Below are 24,856 nucleotides of genomic sequence, written 5' to 3' on the forward strand. Positions count from 1 at the left end.
CTGAGGTGAGGACTGAAGCTAAAAGATCCATTCTAAAACAAAACCCTATATGTAAAATTCCACCAAAAAAACAAGGTATAAAATGAAAAGTATAGTTAGCTTACTGTGACTGTGAGATACTGTGAGAAAGCAGTTACATCCATGTTTACCCTACAACAATGACTAAAATTGAGAATGTAATAACTTAATGTTGAAGTTGCCTTCATTAGTGCCTATGTGATCCCCAAACTCAGTAGTCAGTGACTCTTCCAAACCCCTTCATTATCAGCAAGAGAACCCCTAAGGAAGAAAAGGAATGAATAATGTTGTCTTGGGAAAGATTGTACTCACTAGGCCTCTGAAATGGATCATTTCTGCAAAGCTGTCTTTCAGAAGAAAACACAGTGGAGTGTAACCAAACAGGGAAAGGGACTAGAGATTAGCTGTACTAACAATATCTTGGGGCACACTGCCTGTGTGTCACACATACATATCCTAAAAACTTTAAAATGACTAGGTAAACAACGACTACTTATAGAAATCAAACTGTGTTTCCATGATGTTAACAACCATTTCTAAATTTCCACTACATACCAGGCCTGAGGAACTGAGCCTTTTTAATTATGCAATATTCGTTATTGACATAGTACTCAAATCCCACGCAGCACGAATCATGTTCGCTAAACTAACAAAATGAATAATTTAACTCTGGCCCAGCAGGAATCCACTATGCCACCTTCATTATTTACTTCACAATATCCATTTCTACCCTTTTTGAAATAACCGTTGTAGGTGTTCAAGATGAGCCCACTGGCTGGATGTCTTGGTTTTGATCCACATCACAGGAAAGTTAACCTGCATTCCATCAAAAAAATCTTGGGTATTTCATAAGCAACGCCTATTCTCAAAATGACCTACCCATTAAATGTTAATAATCACTAAAGAACAATATAATCACATTTCAGATAAAACTCATAAGCTTAGTTACTGCCAAAGCACAAACATAAAACCAATACATCCCCTTATCAATTATAAATGTTCTCACTTTTTAGCATTTGAATTTTCTTAGGGCAACAGGAAAGTCCCTATTTTCTTTAGTAATAATGGGGGAGGGAGTAATTTTAGACACAAAAATGTTTTTACCATTTCCTTCAGAGGAAAAAGAATCTTATGGCTTCTCACTGTAACTAACAGTATAAAGAATAGCTTTGTTACAGTGGCTACGGAAGGGCTGAAGTCGACCACTTTTTTGTTCTGCCAAATATCAGAAGTTCCCTGTTTTCTCCACAGTTCAACAAAGGCCTAGCCAGCTTAGATTCCATGCAGATGCTAACACTCTGCAGATTTCAGAAGGGTCCCTGAATGTGAGACTCTCGCTTTCCGACCGGTGAGAATAGTACCAACTGGATATGTATGTCCAGTTAAAATAATCTGCTAAATAAATAATTATCAAGGAAGAAAAAATTAGGAATAAGTATACATTTTATTCAAATGTATAGCAGATGTTCAACAAAAGATGAATATTCATTAGATCTGGCTTCTGCTGCAACCCACTTTATCTTTACAATAATTTCCAAAAACCTCAACACAAAATGCTTGGGTTGTATAAAAATCTACAACATGTTTGTGATGCAAACATTCTGTCATATTTTGTTCAATTCAACACGACTAAGTTTGTTAATATATTCTGACAGACTTGCACAACATCCTAAAATGTTTTGAACAATGCAGTTTAGGCTGCAATGCAATATTAATGAATGAATAATGTTCTTGAATATAAGGTTTAATATTTAATGATGTAGAGTGGTGCCTGGATTTGATGCAGAAGAAAAATGTGGTGTGAAATCACCGTAGTTACCAGGGGACATAAGACGAAGACTACAGAAGTCAGGCAAACCCTTAACCCAAACTCAGAAATGGGGTCTCAGGAGTGGAATTGACGTGTCACAACTGAATTTCTAATACTTCTCAATATTCACAGGATCATGCCATTCATCAACTGTCTTTATCAGAATTCTGAAATTACTAGGAGCTCACATATCTGTGCCAAGAGATGGGGTAAAAAGGTTAGTGCAAAAATAACACTGGGTAGGCTACAGTGGAATACATTTTGGAAAATATCTCCCAGTTGCACCAACATGTCGACTTGATTATTCTTTTTAAAAATGTGTCATAGTGTAATAAAGTACAAAGTTCAGATCAAATGATTGTCTCCACATCTTCTATGAAGGAAAGCACTTAGTCCACCTGAATGTTTTAATATATCAACCTAAATCAATCAACAGGTGATCTACACTCAATAGTGACCTTGCATTATCTACAAACAACGGTGTATTTTAAAAATCAGCTTACGAACAAAAGCAGGGTAAATTGCTATCAGTGAAGTAATGCCTAAAATTAAAAATCTATGAAGGGGACTTTTTAAATATTCCTAAACAGACTGTTAATGTAACTGTGAATCTAAAGTAAAATGGGACCCAAAAGATAAATCTAATATTTATCTCCATTTCTATTTCACAATGGTTATAGCAATAATGCCCAACCTATCTGGATTTAGGACACCACTGTGCATTTATCAGTATAGCCTCTCTGAGCCAAAAGCTTTCACATATGAAGGTAACAACTGTAAGTGTATACAAACCCCTATGCCACACAAATATAAAAGACTCCATTCGGGGAGCAGGAGCGAGGTTCCACAGGAGTACTACATAAGGCCTTCACTTAGAGCATCCCTGTGGTGGTTTGAGTGCCACCCAAAGAGAACGCGGCAAAGACAACACCTACACTGTCTCACTTCATTTGTATAATAGAGGAAGAAGACAAAGACAAATGTGCCAGTTAAATATTGTCTACATTTTCACTAAAGTCTATGTTGATAGCTTACAAAATAACTTTGTAATTAGGAAAAGACAAGCTGTGTGAGAGAGAGAAGGTGCTGCGCTATTCGGTCTCACCACATTTAGAATAGAAACAAGTCATTATAGTAAAACTGACTTTCCATAAACTACACATCATTCCTTTCTTTATATTGTGACATTAACACACTAGTTAGTTAACTTCACTCTATTTCACTTTAACCAGATTGGCAGTTGTTATCAATAATTAGTCAAAATGCAAAAAACAAACAAACAAACAAAACTGCTTCAAACTTTATGTTGGAAAAGTCTTGATTGCACATGAGACTTTATAGCAGCACAATCGGTGGAAACCATTCTGTTAGACCTCTGAAAGAACCAGCATACAAACCCAGTGGAAATCAATCAGCCCTCTGTGCACCGTCTAGATGTTAATGCTGGGATGGTGCTAACTCTGTAGAGTACAGATTCAGTAAACAGACTTTTCTAGGCATGAGGATTTATACAGTACATCTTATCCTCCCCAAAGTAAAATCCTTTTTTCTGTGGGGCGGAGGGGGGGATATATGTGGAGCACATACAAGTGCATGAATGTGAGGGCCAAGTTGACGTGGGGCGTCTCCCTCCATCCTCTCCGTCTTATGTTCTCCACTCTCTTGCCTTTGTCACTAGTCCATCTCAAAGATCCCTCGCTTCTCCCAAGGCTAGAGTCACAGGAGGGGCCACCATGCCTCCTGGCTTCACGTGGGTGTTGGGAATCAAACTCCAGTTCCCATGCCTACATGGTGAATGCTTTATCCACTAAGCCCCCAGCCCCAAAATCTCTCTCAAATTTAGAGCCTTTTATGATGATTCTCTCCCATATACTACATGAAGAACAAAATACTTGGAAAATGGGTGGAAGACATAGAAAATTAACTATGGCTATCACTAGGAAGCAGAAAGAGGTATTACACGTGAGCTATTTTATTTCTGTGATATTTTCCCAAAATTAACTTACATTTAAATATAACATATAAGGGCAGTATTAATAGGAATAAAATGCAAACTCCATATACAATCTGTTTTCTAGAAAAATAAAACTAATTCACTCAAATTAATTTCTAAAGTCTTCTTTAGCTTGACATAGCAAATACATTGTCAACACATGATCGATGTAATAAGCTAGTAGATATTTTTTAATCTTTTTGAAGCATAACTGAAACGCACTGAGTTTAATCTTAAAGACACTTTAACTCAGAATAACAGTCCTTCAAGCACATCTTAGCAAAACTTGAGGCACCGGCAGAACATGGCTGGAGACTGAAGTCAATTCTACACTGGGGTACAGGTTAGAAATATTTCTTTCTAAACTTCATGAAAAGGTGCTCATTAAACACTCATCAGTTTTTACTTCATAGATTATGGTTGTTCATTTATAAGATCTTTATTAAAAGTTTAGCTTCTATAAAGAAAAAATGAAATCATGAAATTTGCAGGTATATGCATAGAGCTAGAAAACATTGTGCTGAGTGAGGTAACCCAGACCAGGAAGGCAAATGCCACATGTTCTCTATTATTTGTGGCTCCTAGCTGGGAATCTTCAGAGGTGAGCATATAAACAGGAATCAACACAGAAACCAGGAAAGGAAAATGGGACCCCAAGCAGGGGTCAGCATGTCTCTAGGGAGGGAATGGTAGAACACAGTAGCAAAGCGGAGAGGGGAAAATATAGGAGAGAACTCTAACTGCAGAGGGGCGGATACAGAGGAAAAGGAAAGAGGAGAAGGTAACAATAATGGGTATGAGAAAGCCATGGGGGGAGGGGTCGTGCTAGTTTATGGTTAACAAAAAGTGGGGGGTGGGTTGTTTGTTGTGTGCGAGCGTGCATGTTGGGGGGGGCAGGCGAGTCATTTAAATAAAGTTATGCCACCTAGGGTGCTGATGCAAGTGCAGTGAACTATCCAATAAAAGCCCCAGGACCAGGCATGAGAAACACATTTCTAGCTGGCAGTCAGGGTAGTTAAGAGACTCCCAGAACAAGGCAGGCTATTGCTGTTGCTCTTGACTGCCTCCCAGAAGTTAAAGAGAAACTCCTACTGCTGAAGACACCATATACTTAAACACACAAGCTGGAGGAATAGAGACTGATCCGACCAGGAGGCCTTCTCCCTGAGAACTAGCTTTCATAATTCTGGAGGTGTTATACAAGCTGCCGAGAGAACAGCCCCAAACTACCACAGCTAGGGCAGTCATGGAACCACATCACCAAGACAGCACAAAGTTTAACTGCATTCTGAATGCGTATTCCCATAGGTCAGTGTAGCTCTCAGTGTCGTTCCTTCTGCAGCAGACACAGGAAGCCACACTTGATCTAAATGCAGATAAAACAGACAATGGGAGATCTGATCCCAAAGGATACATCTACACACAACCCTAACAACTAAGGCTCAGGAGGAAAGATTTTTAAGAGTCAGAGACCAGGCCATTTGCAGCAAGACAGCATCTTCTCCATAAGACAGGAAAGCTATCCCTATGAAATGGCAACAGCATGGCTGCCTAAACAAGGCCAGAACCATGACCGCACCAGCTGACAGGACAGTGTAGATGCAGGAACTCTCACAAGGCAGTGGCACTGGTAGTGGTGGTGGGTGACGGGGTCTCATTAAGCTCAAACTGGCCTCATACTCACTATATATTTAACGAGATGCCCGAACTCCTAATCCTTCTGCCTCTACCTCCTAAATGCTGGGATTCCATTCTCAACCTTGTATTATTTATTGTGCGCTATGCAGTACTGTCTTCATTTCAGGGCTGTACCTACATCAGCCGAGTGCATTTGCTTCCCGCCTGGATCGCCTTTTAGAGTGCCATATTATAAACAGCCAAACACAATGGCACCTCCTCTCCATGCAGCCCCATGCTACAGCAGCAGAGACCCTGAGACTTTACAGAGGATATGCAACCTGCTGAAAATTATTTTCTGGGCAAGGAAAGCAGAGAATGTAAATGTATAAAAAAAAAATCAACCAGTTAGCACCAATACCAAATTTAAAGTTTTTATGGATAAACAGGAATAACTATCCAACTAAAAGCTAAGTTAACTTTCAATGTGTTATAAATACAATAAAAAAAAGTCACACCTTATTTCTCCTACTTGGTACTTTTACAACTAAAAGTGGGTCGAGCTGAGGATAAAGATCATCAACAGTCCCTGCAAGACAGAGAAGTTCATGAAGCTTCAGTGAACTTGATGTTCCTAAATTCCATCTATAGATGTCTCCAGCCCTGAGAACTAAAAAGGCAGAAAGAGAACAATAAACAGGCTTTTCACTATGCACAACGGTGAGACAAGTCTCTGGAATGATCAGATGATCAAAATATTCAACCTTTAAAATAACCCTGAAGAGAACCTCAAGGCAAGTGTTAGTATTATGCTCCACCCTTCATTTGGCAAGGAATTCGCTATGTGGTCTCAGAATTGTAACTCATAAAAGCTGAAACCCCAGCCCTAGGAATTTATCCCAGACACTCTTGACCATCACAGTCAACTGTTCCTCAGGTCAGAGAAAAGACTGGGTAACAATATGCACTCTGCATGGAAAAAAGATGAGTGCCAGGCACAGTAAGCTATCTTACTGAACCTGCATTTGAAAGCAAGCTCCCCCCCCACCCCCCGCGCGCACGCAAGGAAATTGAGTATGAAAGACTTACCCATTCAAGACTTGCATGGCTGACGAGCAAAGTTAGCACACAAAGAAGATCTTTCCCAGCCCAAGATCTGTGTTTTCTTTTCCTCATAATTTAGGTGAATCCAATATGACCATAATTGTGGAAATCCATGATAATTTGGCTTTCCTGGTGCTAAGACTAATTTCATTTGTAGAACATGCAGTAAGCAGAGTGTTCTCTACAGACAGACAAGCAACACCAAAACCCACTCACTTAAAAACACCATGTCGGCCTTCAACACTACTCCAATTTCTAATTCATTTTTTAGCTTGACTTAATAGAATTAACTCAGAATAGGTGTATAATTCAAATAGACACATTTACAAATTCTTTTTCTTTGCAAGTAGCTACAGAACCCTTACTAAAATTGCTCTACCATTTAATGTCACATAATAATGGCCACCTCCTGAAGCCTCGTGTACAATCCTATCAGCAGTCACTGTTGCAATGATATTAACTCACCATTCCTTTAAATAGCGACTGAGCAAGAATAAAGATGAAAATGGGTAAAGCTGCTGCACATTTCATTACGGTTTCCAGGATGAAATAAAATGGCAATGCTATTGAAAAAGAAAGCATGCATTTGAGTTGCCAGGAGGTACAGTATGTTTGGCAAAGAAATGGGGTAGAAAAAGATGTGTAACACCAATGAGGTCATGCAAAACTAAATGAAAAAAAAATAAAAATGTTACGGAGAAACACAGGTACAAATAATCAAAATTAATCATTATGATATGCCTAGAGTAAGATAAATGTTTCAGACAATGTGCAGCCCAATTTGAAAAGACTGCCAGTTGCCTATAAGACTCCCACTAACTTTAATTAATAATTTTATTTTTTGAGATTATGATACAATTACATCATTTCCCTCTTCCCTTTGCTCCCTCCAAACCATCCCATATATCCCTCCTTATTCTCCTTTAAATCTGAGGCCTCTTTCTTTTTTTCATTAATCTATGAATGTCAGAAGCTATACCCATATTGCCAATATGCCTGCTTCACATAAGATGAAAAAGGACAGCAATACACATGCTGAGGCCTCAGTCCTACCCAAAGAGCTACAGGCAACCTTAGAATGCTGAAAGTGGAAGAAATAGTCTTCTCTGGGGAAAAGCACACCAATTGGTTATCCAATACCAAATGGATTCCCACTGTTCTTAAAAATTCCCTTACAGTGCATGTTCACCGGGCTAACAGGGTGCACAGTTGGCAAACATACTTTTGAAATAGCTAGAGACCTGTTTGCTTTAAAAATGGGCTTCCCATGGCAAATTAACCTCTCTGAGTTTGGGTCATCCCCATGAGAACACAAGACAAATGCCTGGATTTTAAAAGCATTTAGGAATAACAAGTGCCATAACAGAGGTTTTCGTTGTGAGACTTGTAAAACTCACAATGTAAAAACAATCCTGCCACTGTCCCTCATGTTTGACAGTGAAAAAGCACCATGTGGCTGTAAAGATAGGTCTTATTGTTTTCTGCACCCCAATTGATAGTTGTCAGGTTCAAATTTGCATAGCCTTGTATCCTACACCTGCTGAGGTTTAATGCTTAGCTCATGCTCTTAACAGTCACCTGCTACCTTTGACTGACAACTCGAGCTCACCTATTCTACAACCACAAATACACCTGCTGAGATAAACACAGGCTGAACAGGGTTATTTGAGACTGAATGGAAACATATAGTGTCAATTTAACCTTTTTTAAAACTGAAGTTATCATCATGGGGACTATTAGAAGGTAAATTCTAAGAATTCTGAACGACTCCTTAAACATGTGTGTGTGTGTGTGTGTGTGTATATATATATATATAACTACAATTAATGAAAAAGGAAGCTATAAATTTGAAAGAGAGCAAGGCGGGTTACCATGGGAGGATTTTTAGAGGGAGGAAAGAGAAGGGGCAAATGATGTAATTATAATTTTAAAAAAATATATAATTTCTTTAAAGTAGGTGAGTAACAAGACAGTAACTGAAGATATAAAATGATGGCGTTTGAGCCTGGCGGTGGTGGCACACACCTTTAATCCCAGCACTTGGGAGGCAGAGGCAGGCGGATCTCTGTGAGTTTGAAGCCAGTCCTCTCTACAGAGTGAGTTCCAGGATAGCCAAGGCTACACAGTGATACCCTGTCTCAAACAAACAAACAAACAAACAAACAAACAAAAAGCATTTGAAAAAGACACATGACTGGAAAGAGTACTGTGATTCTAAACCTAGGTCAAGAAAGGGGAGGGAAAAAGAAACTTAAAAACAATGTAACAGGGAGCTGAAGAGATGTCCAATGGAAGCGCCCAACAGCTGCACTATTATGAAGTCAGGAGCTCAGATACCAAAATCCATTAACAAGCCAGGGCTTTTTGGCTGTCAGCCTCTAGAAAGCACACTAGCTCCAAGCTCTGGGATAGATTCTGCCTCAAAGACATGGGGCAGTGACAAAGGAGGGCACCTGACTTCTTCCTCAGGCCTCCACACGCATCTGTGCACAGACATATATGCATGATACCAGGGGGAGGGAAAGAAGAGAGAGAAAGGCTAAAAGAGTGGACCTAACACTGAAAGAAGGAAAACTTTCAAATGAAAGTGGTTTTTATCTTGGCTCAATGTGACATAGACTCTGCTCGAGCATCCACATCAAACTTCCCCTGCCATATGTAATGAGAGCGTTTATTCAAGAGATTAACAGTCTGAGTAAGAGTTACAGTAAGAGCCGGGCGGTGGTGGCGCACGCCTTTAATCCCAGCACTCGGGAGGCAGAGGCAGGCGGATCTCTGTGAGTTCGAGACCAGCCTGGTCTACAAGAGCTAGTTCCAGGACAGGCTCTAAAGCTGCAGAGAAACCCTGTCTCGGAAAAAAAAAAAAAAAAAAAAAAAAGAGTTACAGTAAGAGTAATCATTATTTTCTGCTATTAAAAATAGTTTATTAAAATTTTCATGTTTGATAGAATCTGAATACAATACTTAATATTTATAAGAAGAAAGCAGTACTCTAATATCTAATTCCAATTTTAAATATGAGAAAACAGAGTTAAAGACACTGGTCCATCCAGTTATTACGTTATTAACTACTTAGTTATTAAGAAGATAGGACTAGAACCTGTGTCTCTTCTGATTGCCAGTTCTAGGCTGGTTTGAGTTTGGGGGTTGTTGTTACTGCACAAAGGAAGGGGATAAAGCAGGCTGGAAGCACTGGAATCTCCACCACACATCTGTGGCCGCTGTACTGGGCAGTATCCTCACTTGAAGAGGACTTGTGTATGCAACAACTACCAGTTGGTAATGAGAAACAGTCCACAGCCAGGGTGATGGCATGAGCTTTAGACCCTACTACTAAGGGCTGCTGAAGCAAAAGGATGACTTAACCCAGCAGCTGAAGGCAGTCCTGAGCAACACAGCAGAACCCCGAAACAAAAACAAAACAACAACAAAAATCTAGCAAGATATCCATCTTATTTGCCAAAAAGTAAAATAAATACTGTCTAAAATAATTAGGCTAATTACAAAAGAAATTTAAAAATCAGGTCAATGGGGCTGGAGAGATGGCTCAGAGGTTAGGAGCGTTGCCTGCTCTTCCTAAGGTCCTGAGTTCAATTCCCAGCAACCACATGGTGGCTCACAACCATCTGTAATAGGATCTGGTGCCCTCTGCTGGCCTGCAGGCATGCACACAGACAGAATATTGCATACATAATTAATAAATAAATAAATAAACAAACAAACAGGTCGATGTAGAGAATCTAACAAAAGTCTAAACTATGTAACTTTTTATTTCATGAATATGTGAGTGGTACACATGGTGTGTATCAGCAGGTTCACATATACATGGGTACACATGTGTAAGCTGTACCTCACATGGGTGCACATATATGACAATGTCTATAAGTACACATGTGGGTACATGCATGAAGAAAACCAAATTTGAAATCTGGTATTTTCCTTGCTCAATCCCCACTTAATTTATTGATGCGGGGTCATTCAATTGAACTTGGAGCTCACTAATAAGGCTAGTCTGGCTACCTAGTTTGCTCAGGAGAATTCCAGCTCAGCTTCCAAAGCACTGGACTTACAGGTGCATCACCATGCCCGTCCAGCATTCCCAGGGGTTCAGGGGACCCCAACTCTGTCCTCACACTGCTGAGAGTGCTTTAGCCGCAGAGCCACGTCCTCAACTCTAGGCAACGCTCTAAGGCTTCAGTTCACTCTTTTTTCTTGCCAATGTTACGTGAAAGAATAATCAAATAAAACAGCGCACAATAAACTCCACATCGGCTACATATAGGACACTGTTTCACTTATAAATCACACAAGAGGAATCACACATTTGCAAACAGAGCATGGTGTTAGTCAACTAATTAATGCATCAAGCCAGATCTGTTGAGCTGACACTAGAAATACTAAGTTCACACTGACATGTCTTACCAGCCATGTACAGGTATCCTTGGATATAAGTCGAAATCTAGTGATGTCTGGTGTATATGTCTATAATAGTGAGACATTGTAACTCACTTATTTAGAAGTCTGAACATCTGATAGTAAACTGTCACCAAGTTGTATACTGACAACACATGAATGATTTATCTTAAAATCAGCTCATAAAAATAATGACAATATAAATCTTCAGCTGATTTTCCCCCATACAAATATGTCTGTGTGCCAAAGTGTTTATAGAAGTTTTGTGTGAATAGTGGCATTATAAGAGAGTTGTTTCTTCAGCTGTGTTTCTAGAACACTCATTACTATGATGTGCCACATGATTTTCTGTATGATGTATAGATACCATCAGGTGCTAAGAGAATAGAACACAGCAACAACAAAGAGCAGACAGAGCCACAACTGAGACTTCATGACGGGCTAAGACAAGGGAGCATGCAAACCCAGAGTGGAGAAGAGCCCATCACCTCCTCCAGGATCTTTAGATATTGTCTTTTGCTCTTGGTGTCTTTCTAAACTCAGATCCTGATCCATGGGATTCGGTAAACTGACCTCTAGGCTAGACAGTGACGTTATAAATCTTGGTTTTGTTTGAGCTTTACTTACTTCTTGCTACCCTAAAAAGAAAGGCTGGGCTCCAGCAGCAATGCCTGAGGCTGGGCAGTAGGCAGAAAGGGTACAGGAACACAGTGGCTGCTATTGATGCCCTGGACCTCCAAAATGTAAGGTGCTGGAGGGCAGAGGGATCAGCTGCTCTCTGGACCTCCTTGCCGCATGGCTGAACCTCTTCAGGACCCCATGTTACAATGCATGAATCCTAACCTTTGGGGATTTTTAGCTTCCTGATTCATTTACTTGCTCTTTTAAAACGGCTTCTACTGCCTTCCTGGAACTGCTATCTGGTTTTTCAGTCCATATCAGACATCCCAGAAACCGGACTGTTATATTAAATCCAGGAGTCAGATCCAAACATCCTCTTTCTAAGCCTATTAGCATGATGCTCCACAGGCTGAGTCTCCTTTAATTTGCCATTTTCCAGAGAACCTCTCCAGGTGTGCTGTGCTGGATCTCAATATCTATATGTTGGAGAGCAATCATCACACAATGAGGGAACAAAATAAATTACAGTCGTTTTGTTTTCCTAATTGGAAAAAAGGTTGGAAGAGGAGCACACACTATATCAAATGAAGACTGGATATCCCACTGTAGTGGCCGTCCTCCTGAATGGAGCATGCATTCACAGTGGGGGAAAAAAGTGTGAGTGATCAGAAGGTCAGTCATTAAAATCTAAGGACATTTCACACCCTTTGACATTTTGCTATTAGTCATAAATGACTTCTGTCTTAATGCATAGAAATGTCGCCAAACGTACCAGGCCTGGGCAAATTAGACTTAGACTATCAATGGATTTAGGAAGTAGAGAGGAGGTAAATTCAAGCAAAATGAATTACTTCAGACTTCTAAACATATGCAAAAGCTAAACAAGATCTCCTTGCTAGTGACGGGTATACACATCTGCCACAGCAACACTAAGGGTGCTTTTAACAACCTCTGAGTCTTTCAAAATTAGAATATGTTAACTACATGTAGGTAACACCATGAAAACTGAAAGAGAGAAATTTAAATGACCACCATGATAAAGAATGTGATCTTTCCCTTTCACAGTCTCCCTAGGCTTGTGTCAGTAAAGTAGAATAAACATGTTATTAAAAGAGAATCAATAGGAGGCTTTAAAATATACAGTACCACAAAAGGTCAGGCCCTGGTATTGATTTTAATATAACATTTTTTGTTTGGCTTCCCAAAGGGTTCTTTTCTAATATTGTTCTTCATTTTTCTTTCACTTTGTTCCCTGACTGGTGAATTTGTTGTTTCTGTCTGCAGAAAGCTATCGAAGGTTGAGTCTGCAGTCAGAGTCATTCCTGAGACAAGCTGCTGGAAAATGAAGAGAAAATAAAATAAAATCAGCTGCCTCCCACAAACATAGCACGGGTATTTAAAGGAAGAGTGAGGGGCAAGTTCAAGAGAGCATGGAACATAGCACAGCCATCACATCACACACAGGCCACTGTGGGTGGGCACTGCCTTCCTTGGAGCCTTGGACAGACACTGATTCCAGAAGCCAAAAAGGCTAGGAGTCCTGGATGAAGATGAAAGACACCATCGTCCAAGTTGCAGCAAAAACTATCAGCAAAGCAGCCGAAGAGTGCAGAGATTTGTGCTACTGGACAGCTAGAACCCCTTTGTCCAGGTTCCTGGGGACAAATCAGAACTATGTGCCCAGCCAGAAAGGTCAGTTCCTGACACTGTCTCAATTTGTGAAGGTTCAAACCCCTCCATAAAGCAGTCTATGATTCCATCTTATGTATAATACACCGTATGCTTTACACAGAGTTACAGGATATGAATAGGTTTGGGGCCAAAATTTAAGTAAAATAAATAGAGTATATTTTCATTGTTAGGTTTTCACTTTTATAAAGTGTTCACTAAAAAAGTAAAGCAAAAAAGTCTGGAAAAATGAATTGTGCATGATTTGCTTGCTAATGCCATCAAATATGAGGGACTGAGTTCAGATTCCCAGTACTCATGTAAGAGCCACGCACAGTGACTGTAGAGGTTTGAATGAAAATGGTCCCCATAAGCCCACATGGAGTGGCACTATTAGGAGGTGTGACCTTTTTGGAGTGGGTGTATACTTGTGGGAGAAAGTATGTCACTATAGACTTTGAGGTTTCAGAAGCTTGAGTCAGGCCAAGTGTTGCTCTCTCCAGCTGCCTGAAGATCCGTATGTAGAGCTCTAAGCTACTTCTCTAATACTATGTCTGCCTGCACGCTGCCATGATTCCTGTCATGATGACAATGGACTAAACCTCGGAACTGTAAGCCAGCCCCAACTAAATGTTTTCCTTTAGTCATGGTGTCTCTTTACAGCAATAGAACACTGACGAGTAGTGACAAACATCTAAGTCCAGAGCAGAGCTTGCTGACCAGCCAGCTGAGAAGAAACAGCAAATTTAGTCATAGCCTAGCTATTACAGTATCACTGTAGTGTAGGAAATATTCTTTTGATATCTCCTAAATGACAGATGGTGAGTTTTGTTCACATACACAACAACAACAACAAAAAATGTAGTGATGCAAAGAAACATAGTTAAAAATAGAAGAAAAAGTCAAGATGCTGTGACTAATTATTTCAAGCAGCGGTGGTTCAAGCTTCTCTGTTCAGTGGAGAAGAGTTAAGAGGGAGCCCACCATGCAAAGCGTGAGGTTCAAGTACTCTGACCAATGTGCTGTGGGCACAGACAAGACTGGCATCAGACGTGGCTGGTGTGTTCAAGGAGAAGGCAGAGAAGCCACTGAATAAAGGCAGGCAGAGCCAAAAACACCAATGGAAAGGGTTTGAACTTGAGGCTAGAAATGTTTAAACCAAAGAAACAAACAATATTCAGACTACATTTTTAAAGCACACTAAAACTAATTTGGAGAAAGAGAAAGAAGAAAGGGAGAAGAAAAAGAAAATAAAGAGAAGAAAGAAGGAGAGGTGAAGAGGAGCAAACTGGAGGACAGTGTGGCTCCCTACAAGTGGTTATGAAAGTACAGTAAGAAATGGCAATGCCACTCTAAGAGAGACACACATGGATCTAATCTACATGTGAAGTAGAAAAAGACAAGATCACCTGAGTAACTTGGGAGCACAGGGATCATGGGAGAGGGTAGAACAGAGGGGAAAGGAAAGGAAGGGGAAAAATGAACAAAAATATATAGCTCAATAAAAACAATTTTAAAAAAAAGAAAAAGAAATGGCAATGCCTTGGACCAGTACTTCTCAACCTGAGTACTACTGACATATTCAAGAGGATAATATTTTATGATAGGTGACTATGCATAAAAGCAACATGGCTACCCTGCCCTGTTGGATGACGGTACCCTATATGCTGTGACAACCTCAAGTGACTGGTCAAATATCCCATGATAGAAAGTGTAGGCTATATAACTGAAATATATCTCTGTATATCTACAAACCCTAACTAACATGACTAAAAGTTTCACTATTACAGAAGACTGTCTATAACCTGTAATTTTTTAATTATACATTTTTAAATGAGCTGCACAAACATACCTTAATCAAGAGTAGAAACATAAATATAACAAAATTTACCTTAAATGTGTATCAATAAACCAAAATCTACACCAATGCAAAGTATTTATCTCTATAGCATATCCCCCTTTAAATGTAAAGAAGAATTTATAAACAATCATTTAGGGAATTTGGGTGTTGTTTTCTCAAAATTACTTCCTGCTGTTTGCTGGGCGAAGTATTTTTAGGGGTTCACGGAGACCTTTTGAGAAGGTCAATCCATCAAACCACATTAGTCTGGAAGGAATTTACAGGTTCAAATCTTCTGTGGAAACAAAGCAGAACCTCTTTCCATAGCAACATATCCTTAGACCCAAAATTTGAAGTCAAGATACCTTTAAAATATATATATGTTGGTTTAACTTAGCAGCCCATACAATAAAATGTCTCTCTGTACTTAGCTCATTCACAGTCAAAAATTAAAAAAAAAAACAACACAATAATATACATAATCCAGACTCGCAAGCTCTCTCAGTTTTTATGTGGATGTAGTTGGCCCATGTTGGTGCACCATTTTGCAGGCAAAGACTGCTTGTTCATAACCCGGATGCTCAGACCCGAATAATCACATAGAAACTACATTAATTACAACACTATTCGGCCTATTATCTCGGGCATCTTATTAGCTAGCTCTTATATCTTAAAATAACCCATTTTTAATAGTCTGTGTATTGCCACAAGGCTGTGGCTTACCGGGTAAAGTTCTGACGTCTGTATCCTTCAGCAGCTACATGGTGTCTCTGTCTCTTTGACTCCACCTACTCTCTCTCTGTATTTCTTCCAGCCTGACTACATTCTGCCCTGCCATAGCCTGATGCAACTGATGGTAACAAAACATATTCACAGCAAACAGGGAGGACTCCCACATCAAGAAGGGAATAAAACTCCCCCACAGTGAGAACCAGCCTCCCCTATAGGAGAATGGAAATGGGGAGGGTAGATTTGTGGTGTAGTTGAAAGTTTCAGGGCTTCATTAATTAGAAGGAGGTTGCAAGGACATAAACCAGGAAGAAGGGATCAAGAATAATTAGTAAGAAAAATGCTTTTTTGTTAAACTAACATTATTCACATTTCCATCAGCTGGAAGAAAGAGTTTTCTAAGACAAACCTTATGCTACCGAGACTCATGTGGATAATAGTTTGGGCTTAATTCTATAAAAAGAGAATTGCAGTTGACAGATATATTTATAAAGAAATGTACAATAAAATCTATAGAAATATTAATCTTCACCCACTTTGACAGTATTTTGACAGTTTTATTTCAAAATATAGTCATGTGAATTAAAAAAAAAAACAAAAACACTGAAACAGTCCTTCTCTTTGCAAATCTTTTAGAACAAAATTTCTTATTTCTTGAATTCCATGATCAGCAGAACTGACCACACTTAACACTGCATATATAAATCTTCAGCAAACTGTCTAAAGGAAGTGCAGGTAGAACATACAAAGTGATATATCACAGGAAGCATCCTTGTGGGACCAGAAACCAACTCAGCACCTGCAACACAGCCCAGTGGATTAAAGATGGGTACCAGCCCAACTCTTACCCTTTCTGGCAACTTGACTATTTAGCTCTAAGCTTTAGCCATTTCATTCACAAAGTGAAACCACCAGCAAATCAGAATCAGCCTCCCAGGAATACACAGAAGACTAACATTCAACATGTACAAAGTACCTAGTCCAGCAAAAGTTGCTGAAACTGTGAGCTGTTACCATCCCACATGATTAGTTATCGTCTTGTTTGTTACATACAGTCTCACTGTGTACCCTTAGCTGGCCTTGAATTTGTAATCCTTCTGCCTCCAGTACTGTGATTACAGGCAGTCACCAACTGCCATGGCTGTCTGGGAATGTATTCTTAAATGGTGTTTATTATCCAAATTAAAGTCTACTTGAAAGTACAGGAAACAGCTGGTTATATAATGTCAATCTTGTTTACTTTAAACATAAGACTACATCACCCCTGGGATAAGACTGGTGAGTGTCATTATGGGAAAGAGCGAGGCAGTGAAGATGAGGCATATTTCCTTGCTACTTTTTTCTACGAACCAATTTTATCAATGTTTTCAGTACTTTGAGAAATGACCTTTCTTAGTCAAAGCAATTTGGTTCTGTAGAAATAACAGAAGAGTCACAGAAACTCAGCTGGATAATAGTTTTTTAATTAATAGACATTTCTCACTTTAAATTGGTGGTTTCAGTGATTTTGTTGTTGTTGTTGTTGTTGTTGTTGGTACTGTTTTGATGTGGTTTGGTTTTAATTCATCAACTTTACCAGGGAGGCAAAATGAAATGTAAATCCTTGGTTTTTAAGCACTTTTGTTTTGATAGAATCAGTGCTCACAACATGGAGCTGTGAAGTAAGAACTATCAATGATAAACGATGCATTTTGAGAATTCATGGTAGAACCTAAATTTAACTTGTTAGTTGAAATATTTACATGGCTAAATTTCATTTTTCTACTTTATATTTGACACTAAAATCACACTAAAGCCATTTTAATGAGACAAATTGAAAAACTCTCCTAATGAAATAGCTGAAGCCTGGAGGCTCTAGATAGTTTATGTAGAAGGAAGCAATTGCAAATAGTGTAAAGTAATAAACTGCTCTCGTGGTAGCTACACACACTTCAATGGAGGAATTCAATATTCTAGTTTCAAAGGCAAATTGCCCTAGCAGCAAACTTTTTAAGTGATTAAAAAACTAAGTTTGTGAAATATTGAGACAGCTTTGACTTTTAGATGAAGGGCAAAGAGACAGAAGACAAGCACCATAAGTCCCAAGTCCAACCCAGAAAGCACCATCCAACTGTTCCTTAATCCTTCAAGTTTCTGGGGATTTTTCTCCCAAAGTCTAAGGATAAATATCGAGGAGAAATAAAAGCAAGATGGCTTCCACTTCATGAGCACTGGTTAAACGTAAACATCATACCTCTATCAGTCCCATTTCCTGAGGAGTGGCCGCCTCCCCACCATACAGGGACAAAACTGCTCCACACTCAGCATACTGCCAGGGTTCCATGTGCTCCTCGCTGATCAGAAGTAGATCCTGGCCTCTCAAGTTCACAAAGCAGGGGACTGGCTCCTCCAGAATATTCTCTACTACACTATCAAGAAAACAGGCCCTATAGTGAGTTAAAGAGAACAAGAAACTCAAATTGCAACCATTACTAAAATAATTCACACAAACAAAGCATATATAGTTTTCAAAGACTAGAGAAGCAGTCATTACTTACACAGAAAAACATGCCAGTGCTTAGAAACATAAGCCCGGAGTGAGATAAAGTTGGAATATGATTTACAGCTACGTCACCTAAACTCACTTTCCACTCAGGACTCAGCTGACAAAAAGCTAACATCAGGAGAGGAAAGAGGAAGATGCTGTCCCTCTCCTTCTAACACAGCCCCACCAGCAGGACTGGCAGATGCCTCCAGAAGACCCACGAGTGAGAGAAATCAGCCAGGGCTCTCTCGGTTCAGCGTACGTGCGCCACTGCCTGCAAAGATGGACTTCTGGACTTAAGGAAACAGACATTGGGCCCCAGCTCACCCACCTTCTAAAACAAAACAGGGCAGAATCTACCAGCAAATGTTCTTTGAATAGAAAAATACATTTCTCACCAGACTTGGTGGCTGGTGCCTTTAATTTCAGCAGTCAGGAGACAGAGGCAGTCAGAACTCTGAGTTCAAGGCCAGCCTGGTCTACAGAGTGAGTTCCTGGACAGACAGGGCTATATAGAGTCCCTGTCTAGAAAAACCAAAACAGAAAAATATGTTCCTCGTACTAAAAATGTGGTTCCTGAACAAACACCAAGATAGCATGAGGCTGCAAAGATGAAGCCCGGTTCTCTACAGAGAGTGAATAACTGAGGGGAAGGAGCAGACTGCTCAGTCCACCAGCTCAGCTACAGCCAAACTGCGTCAGCAATCGGCCCTGGATTTCCTGTGAATAAGTGTTTGCAATGATAAGAGACAATGGCTGCCGTCACCTCAGCAATGGACTGAGCTGCCTACTCTGCTACAGTCTATCTCAGCCACTTACTCTGACAAAAGTAACAATACTTTGGATAACCATTAATAAATAAATTATACAAAGAGTGCCTTACAACTCCCTTTCCCACACCCACTCCCCACCCCGGCAAAAAAGGAAAACACAGACTATTCCAGGTAATGGAGAAACTTCAACATGAACAATAGAATACTGGAGAAATGATTTCCCAGACACTTTCACACAGAGAAACCAGTTTCAGCAAAAATTACTTCGAACACTATGCTTCATGAGAGAAAACACTGTAATTACTGTCAAGAGAAACATCTGAGCAAGGCGTGGTTGAACATCGCTGCTGCAATTACAAGAAGAAAGTTTCAGATCTCGATGGCATGCTTGATTGACTTCAGTTTCCCACTTTGAGATTCCGGCCGTATGAAAACAGCTTCTGAACTGGGTCTCGGACAGGACTGCACAGCAGCAGAGCGTCCACAGAAGAGCGATCGAGTTTAGAAAGGATGAAGATATGAGCAAGGCATCTCTTTACCTGATGATTATAGACAGTGGTCTCTGCTCCAAACAAGGCAGAGCCACTGCAGAGGAAAGAGGGCAGGGACAGAGGCCTCAAACATAAGCAGCGCGTGGGAGGTCCTTCCTCTGATGGCGACAATGTGATCGCCTATGGCGTTCAGAATGACGGGGACTTTACCCACCTTGAAACATAACGGGGTGGAAGCATGCGGGAATAACAAGATGGTGCAGGGAAGAAATAACTAAAAATGAGATTTAAGAAAGACGATAACGTACAGTAGTAGGTTTTTTGCCCAGGAAGAAACCATTACTGCACACAGAGGGGGGTTTCATGTCAGACAAATCCTCCACCTCCTGAAAGTGTCCAGACACAGGGGACACAGCTCAACAGCTGTTGTGATGAGCCACTGAATAGTAACAAATGTTTCAGCAAATACTGTAAGTTAGAAATTCATCTGTCTATGTCAGCTGTGAAGAACATGAAGAAATATTAGATACAAACTGAGATACAAACCTCACTTTTATGACAGGCCTTGATAAGTACTGGTCTGGACAGTAGTATTTGTACTCAAGAGTTTTCTTTATTTCTTTAAATTACTACATAGCTACAAATTGCATATAGATTGAAGTTATAGTTTTTATAATTTTATAATTTGTATCTATGACAGAAAATAAAAATAATACACTAAATTAAAACAAAAGTTTGTAGTCCTTGGTGAGTATCAAATTATAAAGACAACTTAATGTTCTTTTTAATACAATATATATGTAATACTTAACTATATCTATTAATAGTAGTAACTTATCGTTACAATTAAAAATATCTGAAGCAAGCTAACATTATTAAGAAAAGCTGCCCCATTAGCTCACGGTTCTGGAGATTCAAGGCCACAAGACCTAATCTGACTTCATTCTGCTAACGCGACAGCTGGCAGCATCTCAGCAAGGATGGACAAGAAACAGAGAGCAGCCCAGCCTCACCTGCTTTCACGGCAATTCACTCCTGCAAGCACTCAAGGGTCCCGAGAGCCACCCAAGTCACTGTGAAGTGTGCGGTGGGCAATATTTCCCTGCTGCCCCCACCACACCCTATGACATGCCTCTATCTAGGCCCCACCCAAAGCTTCATCACCTCTCCCCTTGAAATACCAGAAGCCAGGAACGCACAGGACACAAACCATACTCAAGCCATGGCACTGTCCCTTCAAGAAAGACAGTTTGTGGTATTTTCCAGGCATGGTGAATCAGTCAATTGAAAATTGTGAGCGTTTTCTACTCCAGCGCACAGTAACTTCCATAGTTTAAACATGACTATAACTCACAAAACTGCTGTCTAGCCAACTCTTTCCTCCCACATATTTTAGCTTTCTCCTTCACAGGCTGAACGTATCTGATAATAAAGTCAAGAAAAAAATATTAAACTGAATGGATTTAGACAGAAAGTAACATCACTATGAATTTCACTATCACGAGGAACTGAAAGATACAAGAACATCTTAAGCCCTATTTCTGGCATCCATACCACTAGCAATGGGAAAAATAAGTGACCCATTCTATGATTTAAAGAGAGCTGATAACATTTAAGACTAACTTATTAAACCACTTATTAAACTAAATTAAGACTCTTAGATCTAGTGTAATTTTCTCCAAACTACTAAAACTAAGGACAAATGTCAACTGATATCCATTTAAAAACAGCAGGCAGGAACTCTCTCAGCTGATGGACATCTGGCTGTACCACTGCGTGGCTATTCCCTTTCTTCTTGATTTCTCGAAGAAAGGTTATTAAAACTAAAATACTCTCACTTGCCTTTATAGGTAAAGAGGTGAAATTCGAATGCCAAGGGTCAAAGGTCAGAAGTAGTCACATTTTTCTTGCTGTCAGAGATTGGCTTTTGGAAGAAGGACAAAGGGAGAAGTAAATAACATTTTTAAAAGACTATGTTCAAACTATATTGTAGAGTATTGTGTCCTTGTAAAACTGGCCTGCTGGTGGTACCAACACAGTATGGTCGACTTCAGCCTACACACACAACAGACTATACCAGCAAAAACAGGCTGTCTCCCCTGGACACTCAGCAGCACGCCAAATGACTGTTCTACCCATCAGATGTTTTGAGGAGCAAATGCTTGATTCCAAATAAGAAAGAAGAATTTCACCATAGAGACTCATAATCAGCAATTCAGGAGCATAATCTTATTAACTCAGCAAACCACCCTAGTGCCCTATGGATCTACAATACAATGGATGGAAAGGCTGTGTGCAGATGTGGTTGTTTGGTTTTGTTTTTAATGAAAATATAAGTTGCTGCAAAACTTGTACTCAGTTCTGTTGTCACTATGGCCCTAATAAGAAATTTCTCATGGGGAAAACCAGCATTAGACATAGAGGAACAGACGTAAAGGAGGTGGGGGTAAATTCTGAGTGGCTTGAAAATTCTTTGGCTTCTGTGATTCTCTCTAAATGTGTGTGCCATGACCAGTCAGAACAGCAGAGAGAGGGCATCTGCTCCAGGGAGAAGGCAAGGCAAGCCTGCCAAGGTGTCGTACAATCTGATAGAGCTCATGGTCTGGCACGCATATGGGTTGATTTCACCAACACATATTTTTCCACACTTTCACATGCCCAAAGTACCTCCTGACTACAGAGAGGCAGTCCAGCCTCTTGTGTCATCTCCTGCACAGAGCATCAAAATGTGCAGAAGTGGTGTCAGCAGCTTGGAAAACTCCCAGGAGTGGCAATGCAGCCATCCTTTAAGGGATGCTATGCCGCCAAGGTTTTGAGGGAGCAGATTTGATACTGTGTGGGAAAACAAGACATCAAGACTGAGCATCCAAAAGTGAAGCAAATGAGTGAAGCCTGGTGTTCACAGGCCGGAAGGAGGCTTTAGCCCAAGGATGCAGTTATTGCAACAATGGGCACTTTTAGCCACGGAGTTCTTATTTGTGAGGGACAAGAGGTAGCAGGGAGCCTGTCCTATGAACTGTAAGATGCTTAGCAGCATCTTGGCTGACATCTACCAGTTAAGATTTGACAAGTATGACAGCCAAGAACATCTCTAAACATTGTCAAATGTCCCCTGGATACCCAGATTTCCTGAGTTAAGAACCACCACCTTAAACAGCAATCTGTTTTCTCAAAATTTAGTCTTAAGGTATTTCATTAAGAAATTTCAAGAGATGAACCACTATCATAATTTGCAGTCATTTTTTCCTCATCTTGAAATCAGTGGCATCTTTGATTCAATGACAGCCACCACCATGATCCAGACCCATTGTTAAGGAGCCTCGCCCTCATCTGGACCTCCTGGTAAACAACGGCTGCTTTCTCCTGGCGTCTTAGCCAGTCTTCCATGGTCATGGTTCTCCGGTCTTCCTTTCTCAACTATCACACAGGTTTACTAAGTTAACCAGAGTTAAGGATGGACCTTTCAGTACAAAGAAATCTCTGACACAAGGTCTTCAGTTAGGCTGCTCTGATAGAAGACATTTCAGGATATTTCTCTGCCCCAGCGCTCACAGACTATTATATTTTCCTGCTCTTCTCAGCACTCTGCACCTGCCAGAGCACAAAGTAAGCTGGGATCCCTGTACTTGCCTCTAGCTTTGAATGGGCTTTAAAAATTGCTCAGAGGTCTCTGCTGCATCCCTCTGCCTATCGCCATGGCCGCCTACAAGCTGGTCCTCATCCAGCACAGCAAGAGCGCCTGGAACCTGGAGAACCACTTCAGCGGCTGGTACGACGCCGACCTGAGCCCGGCGGGACACGAGGAGGCGAACCGCGGCGGACAGGCATTCCTTTTGTGAGATGCTGGCTATGAATTTGACATCTGCTTCACATCCGTGCAGAAGAGAGCAATCCGGACCCTCTGGACAGTCCTGGATGCCACTGACCAGATGTGGTGGCTTCCAGTGGTCAGGACCTGGCGCCTCAATGAGCGACACTATGCGGGTCTGACTGGTCTCAATAAAGCAGAAGCTGCTGCTAAGCATGATGAGGCACAGGTAAAGATCTGGAGGCGATCTTACGATGTCCCACCGCCACCAATGGAGCCTGACCATCCCTTCTACAGCAACATCAGTAAGGATCGCAGGTACGCAGACCTTACCGAGGACCAGCTACTGTCCTGTGAGAGCCTGAAGGACACTATTGCCAGAGCACTGCCCTTCTGGAATGAAGAGATTGTCCCCCAGATCAAAGAGGGGAAGAGAGTCCTGATTGCCGCCCATAGCAACAGCCTTCGGGGAATCGTCAAGCATCTGGAGGGTTTCTCAGAAGAGGCCATCATGGAGCTGAACCTGCCAACTGGCATTCCCATTGTCTATGAATTGGACAAAAACCTGAAGCCCGTTAAACCCATGCAGTTCATGGGAGATGAAGAGACCGTGCAGAAAGCCATGGAAGCTGTGGCCGCACAGGGCAAGCAAGGCCAAAAGTGAAGGCGAAGGTGAGCAGATAGACTTCTACCCCGAGACCCTCCTCCCTGCCTGTCTCTGCCTCCTGCTCCCTTCCCAGCACCTGTCACTGACTCCATGTTTAGGATCTTAAGTTTAAGTTGTAGCTGCAGATGGGGACCCGTGACTCCCATTTTGTTTTAGTACTCTATCCCCTGTACCCACTCCCTCCATAGAATCTAGTCAGAGTAACACCTCTAGGGTGCAGGTTCTTGGTCCACATTCACGGGCGGCTTCTCTTCCCAGGAGAGTTGAGAGGTAGTAATTACAGTTTTCTTAGTCCTTTGTTTACAAGGGTCTGCTTTAGGAGGTCAGGGAGGAACCATGCTGTGGCCTGACCAGTGAGAAGCTGCAGCCAAGTTTTGTCCCTGGAGCCCCTCCGGCACTCTTCCGCAGTTAGGTAACTGGAGGCTGTAGTCATTTCAGTGGAAGGTGAAAGCAGCTTGCTTTTAAAAGATGAACTACCTTCCTCTCTGACCCTAAAGGAGCTGCTGGTCCCATAAGGTTGGGATCAATCCTGTCATGTCTATGTGTTACACTTACTTTTACAAAAACAAAAGTACATACATATTTATCAACACACAAAACCCCTCTGAGGTTTCTAGTGGTGATTGAAATAGTCTATGTGGTCACCAGAAAATAAGCCTCATATCAAGTGGGATAAACTCCTTGTCCTCAAGGGACAGGAGAGTCTCTTACTGTGTGTTAGGATCCCTCTCCTTGTCTTGTGGAGGTGAAGTGCCCCTTGATTATGTCCAGGATTTTGTC

General features: G+C 40.9%; 1 protein-coding gene and 1 pseudogene across 1 annotated transcript in view; one reads left to right on the forward strand and one right to left on the reverse strand.

Annotated features, from left to right (window-relative positions):
* Chchd3 (coiled-coil-helix-coiled-coil-helix domain containing 3) overlaps positions 1-24,856 on the reverse strand; it is a 270,287-nt gene that overhangs the window by 184,658 nt on the left and 60,773 nt on the right. The window lies entirely within an intron of this gene.
* On the forward strand, positions 23,297-24,073 carry LOC119807834 (annotated as a pseudogene).

The sequence above is a fragment of the Arvicola amphibius genome, chromosome 2, assembly GCF_903992535.2.
Source record: "Arvicola amphibius chromosome 2, mArvAmp1.2, whole genome shotgun sequence".
Taxonomy (NCBI): Eukaryota; Metazoa; Chordata; class Mammalia; order Rodentia; family Cricetidae; genus Arvicola; species Arvicola amphibius.